Source organism: Equus asinus, chromosome 11, assembly GCF_041296235.1.
Source record: "Equus asinus isolate D_3611 breed Donkey chromosome 11, EquAss-T2T_v2, whole genome shotgun sequence".
In the NCBI taxonomy this organism is placed as follows: domain Eukaryota; kingdom Metazoa; phylum Chordata; class Mammalia; order Perissodactyla; family Equidae; genus Equus; species Equus asinus.
In genome coordinates, this window is record NC_091800.1 from 39740674 (window position 1) to 39746387 (window position 5714).

A 5714-nucleotide genomic window follows, 5' to 3' on the forward strand; every position below is an offset into this window, starting at 1 on the left:
CAAGATTGCTGCTGAAGCTCTAAGCACCACAACCCCACACAACAGAATTCACAGCCTGAGTTCAGCAAGGGGAAGCAGATGCAGAAGGAGATAGCAAAATGATTTTCTCCTCATATATCTTTCCCTTTAAAGAAAATTTTATTTTCCAGAAGCACCTTGTAGCTTTTCCTTATACATCATCGCTCAGAGTTGTGTTACATTGTCAGAGCTGGTAGCCGTCATCCATTCAAGCTAGGCAAATCAAAGGAACGAATGGTTGTGTGAAGACGATTAACAGTGTCTGCCACACTTTCATCACGTCACTTTCTTGCCCGGCTTCAAAACCCTTTCGTGGCACCTCACTGCCTGCCAAAAAGGTTCTAGGCTTCTTAGTGAGGTATTGAGACTCCTGCATGATATAGCCCTTCCTTGGACTCATCTCCACGGGCCTCCTCTGTAAGTCATGCTGGTACCCAGCCATCCTATCAGCCATTACCCAAACTGCCGTGTATTCTTCTGCCCTCCTTTCCCCATGTTTTATGGCCTATAACTTTATATCAGTTCTCCCTCTTCCAGCCACCACGACCCAGTGCTTCCATGCACATCTCTGTGTGTTAAAATGCAACCTTTCCTCAAAAGTCCAGATCCACTGTCTCTTCTTCTACTGAAACATCGTTTGATCCTCCAAGGCAGAAAGGCTTTTCCTTCCTTGACATTCTTTACGTTGTTTTATGTAAATTACATGTTCTCTGATACTTTAGTTATGGAAAGAGGCTATGTATTTTTCACCTTTATGTTCCATTTCTTCCAACTATGCTTAATAATAATAATAATAACAATTATAAAATTATTTATTGAGTGTTTACTATTTGCTAGGCATGTAGGACACTGAGCATTTTACATGTATTATCTCATCACACTAAACTTTTTAAAGTGTGAATATTTTCTTTTTAAAGAGGAGTAAACTAAAGTTCACTGAGATTTAGTGACTTGCCTTAAGGTTACCAGATTTTAAGTGGTTTTATTTAAGTGGCCTGTATTTTCAAATAGTATGCTAAATGACTCCTTAATGTGCTACTTTGCAAAGTGTAAGTCCTCATTAAATTTTTATTTAAATGAATAAAAAAGCATTTGTATAAGTTGGCTAATAAAGATAGCTAGTCTATGTAATATGTGCCCTGTACCCACTTCTTTCTCCCTAAATTTAAACCCAAGAAACAAAATTGTGTCCTTCATGTAGGTTAAAATATTTGGATATCTGCCTTAACCTTTCCCATTTTACCTTACCTTTGTAGTCTTCCAGTCATTCAACAACAGCAAATACCTGCATTAATTGTGCATATACTGCTTGTATGTGTCGAGTAGTATGCTAAGTCACAATACTTTAGGCTGCATCTAACCACTTCAACAGAAAATGGCTTAAACATATAGTGGTTTTTATTATCTCCCTTAATAACTGATAGGTGGTTATAGGTGGGTAGTGACGTCAGGTCTCAGAATTAGTATCTCTGCAATTCTCTTGATCTTTCCCTCATGGTTGCAGTATGGCTGCTTCAATTCCAGACATTACATCCTCACACAACTCACAGAAGATTTTCCCAATTTCTAATTGTATCTTAATGGCTAGAACTGGATTTCATGCGTGCCCCTAGACCATTTTCCCTGACATCAAGAATCTCCCAATACCTGAATGAAATTGGGATTCTGCTAGTAAGAAAGAGGGGAAGAGAAATGGTTTTGAGTCACCAACAAAAATTATCTCCCCAGATGAGTAATAGAGAGATGACAAAAGGGACATGGATCTTGTCCTGATGAAGCTGACTCCTAGCAAGGGACATAGATATTAAATTAAAAAATAAAATACAGTTTACATTGTGATGAGTGATAAGAAGGAAATAAACAAGGATCTGTGGAGTATACTAATGTCTGCCTAAAGCAAGATGTTTCTGGAAAGACCCCTGTATGGAGGTGACATTTAAACTGAGACCAAAGAATGAGAAGGAATCAGCCATATGCAGAGCAGAGAGAAGTATGTGTATATTAGTCATGTTTTTATTTTCTGCATCTTATGATGTTTGACATTTTGGAGGCCTTACAGGCGCAGGGAAAGACTATCCCTCCCAGGGCTAGCCGATTCTTAGAGATAGCAAAAGGCCCGGCTGGAAGCACTCCTTTCGTATGCCAACCAACCAACTTGAATCTATACTCCCAAATACCGCTTTATCTAGTTCTCGCACACCAAGCCAATATCCCCCCTGCCCTAAGTCATCCCAAGGCCAGGTACCAGGCAACTAGAGACCACTCCTATAGCCCAAAGCCTGCTGGAATGATTCAAACTAGCCAATCCTCAACTGTTTACTCTGCCCTGCCTCACATTTCCCTTGGAAACTCCAACAAAGACTTCAGCCTAGGCTTTCCTCTTACTCACTCTTGGCTTCTGCCACCTGACCAATACCTAGTACCTCTCCTTTGTCCCTGCACGGTATGATATGTGTGTCCCTTTTTCTTGGGAAATGTAAATAATAAAAGTCTTTTCCCAATGGCATTAGCTGCTCCATGTTGTCACTCAGTCACTTTCATAAATTAAGACTTGGGCATAGGATAGTGTGGAAGCAAGTGTGAAGACCTTTGGTGAACACTGGAGAAAAAAGAAAGCAAGTGTGGCTATTTATTAGTTGGTATTATAAGATTGGAGAAGGGTGAAGATTTCCAGCTATCCACCAAAACCCACTCTCCTCTTCTTTTATGGCTCTAGAACGTAGCCAGGTAAATGGCCACCCAACTGCCTTATATTTCCCAGGTTCCCTTCCCTTAGGTGGGGCCAATAAAATGTCAGTGGGAGTGATGTATAAAACTTTAGGGCTAATGCCTCGGACAATGGACATATCTTCCTTATCCTCTCTTTTCCTCCCTTCCCACTGGCTGCACCCTCTTTGTGGCAGTGACTCAGCTTTAGACATTTGTATGAGGGCAACACTCTAGGACACTTTTCTCAAAGTGTGGTTCCAGATCAGTAGCATCATCATTGCCCAGAAACTTTTTAGAAGTGCAGACTCTCTAGTGCCAACCCTGACCTACTGACTCAGAAACTGAAAATGGGGCCCAGCAACTCGCACTTTAACAAGTCCTTCAAGTGAGTCTGATGCATGCTTAAGTTTGAGAACCACTGTTGTAGGATAGAGAGGAGACACAAAATGGAAGAAACATGAGTCTCTGAATGTCCACGTGGAATAAAGCTGGATATATGAATGGGGCTCAGGAAAAAGTTTTGGATGGGAGGCTACCAATTCAGGGTAATATTCAAAACCACAGGAATGGGTAAGATAACCCAGGGAGAGATTTAGAGAAAGAAAAAAGAAGAAGACCAAGGCATGGATAACTCCACATTTAGAAGGAGGGAAGAGGAGCCTGAAAAGGAGTCAGAGAAATGGGGACTCAAGAGCTAGAAAGCCAACCAAGAGTGTCATGTCATGGAAGTCAAGACAGTAAAGTGTTTCATGGGAAGTTGGGGCCTCCTCTGCTCAGTGCAGAGTTTCTCCCCTCCTCATTGAGTAACAGCAATGCAATGTTGGAGAACTGACCCTGACTCAAAGATGGGTCTGAGTTAAAAGTAATCCTACCCTGCTTGCCAATGTTTTGGTACAAGAATGAATGTGAGGCCCCATTCTGGCCAATGAGATCCAAGAGGAAGTATACTAGAGACCTCTATGAAAATTCTTCCTTTCTTTTACTGGAGATGAACAGGAAGCTAGCATCTGTTTCTACCTTTGGATGTAAATGATATAGCCCTAATTGTTACTGGTATGCATTCTATGACCATGAAGGGACCATGAAGGCATCATTTTAAGGCCATAAGTGCCCTCATTTGTAAAATGGGGATAATGCTAGGACCTACCTCATAGAGGATGAAGCTGGCATTTTGGACACTCATGCAAAGAAATCAAAAGAACCAAAGTCCTTGACGACATGGTTGAACTGCCCAATCGACCAAAGCAAGCTTTCTGTTTCATGAACTGAAACCTTTTCTTGTTGTTTAGGCAGTTTAATTTAGGATTTCTGTTACTTGTAGCTGGAAACAGCTTATCTGATACAGTGATATATGAAGGTTATTTCTATTTTTAATTGTCAGAAAGTCACTGATTTATTACAAATTCTCAAGAAGGATTATTTGTCTGAAGTATTGTTCAACGGGTGTTGTAAAGTACTTTTCTAATAAAATGGAATCAGCAAACTAATCTTATAAGACAACAGAAAAACTCATCTTAGGAATAATGGATTAAGCATTTTACCTATCTGAGAATGAATATATATTTCCTATTAATGTGTTCTTCTACATTTCAAGTTGTATTTTAATATTAAAACCTCACCGAAACTAATTTTTTGAACTCTCGTTTGGCATAAAAGATGCAAATATTGAAAGTCTATGTCTTACCCTTCTCTCAACCTTGAGTAATTGTAGGGACTGAAAATTAGATCTATGGAAAGAATATCTTGAATATTAAATCTGTAAAATACTATAAACATGAAAATATATCCACACAAAGTCAATGGTTTGACTGGTTGAAATATTGATATCTTAATTTCATTTAGAAAATTGATCTATTAAAATACAATGAAGCTTAATACATCAAATTAATTTTATTTACTACTGGAACACTGAGGTTGTAGGAAGAATATTAATCTAGAAATCAGGAGCTTTTTGTATCAGTTGCACCTCCCCCCCCCAACACACACACCAGTTGTGTATTCTCAGGTACATAATTAACCTCTTGTTACCCTAACTAGGAAAGTGGGGAGCGGTTGATCTTGGGGACCTGGAAAGTTTTTCCAATTCTTTAATTCTATAATTTAAATTGTGTCTTAAATTTCTAAAGTAAAAATAACTAAAGGCACATTTTTATAAACATGTTCTATGTAATCTACTCTGTTTCTAATTCTACACTGGTAATTGTTTTCAATTCGTAACTTAGTCTCTTTTCAAACATTTTTACTTGGAATTATTTACTAGGAGGAGGTAGGAAGCTCCCAAGTGAATGAGTTTTAATTAAAATACCTGTGTATCACGCACTGAAAAGACACATTTTAAGGAGAGGTGTCACAATGAAAAAAAAAATGTCTCTTTGTTGTGGTGGTTTGAAATAGGATTAAAATTAAGCAAGATTCTTAAACCAGCAATGTATTTCATAAATCACAAGATTGTCATTAACCATATTCTTATTAAAAATGCCACTGTTGACATTCGCACTTACAGTGGTAAGCGCTGCCTCAGCAGGATTAGTTTAGTGGTGTGAAGTTTTTAGTGCTGGGTTTGTACTGCAGTATGTTCTATGACAAATGTTTCATTCGTCCAATGACCAAAGTCAGCATGTACAAATGTGGGTGGCAATGATGATTTTCTCTGTACTTTCCCCTATATTAGTAGACAAATGTTATACTTATTTCCTTTGATTTACTGTTAATTCCTCTTTCTTCTCTTCTCACTCCTTCCCCAACAAAAGACATGTATATTACACATGGCTATTAATTTGGGGCATTTTCTTAGTCAGTTCACTGGATTCTCTAATTTTAAAAGGCAGTAGTACTTAACCTTTGGCTTGATAAATATGATTTAATTGAGTTAAACTGCTGTTCTTGTGGAACTTAAAAAGTAAAATGCCAATATAAATATGTGGTAATTATCACCAGAACTGTTCATTTTTAACTATTAAATTTAAACAAAGAGCAATTGCTGTTTG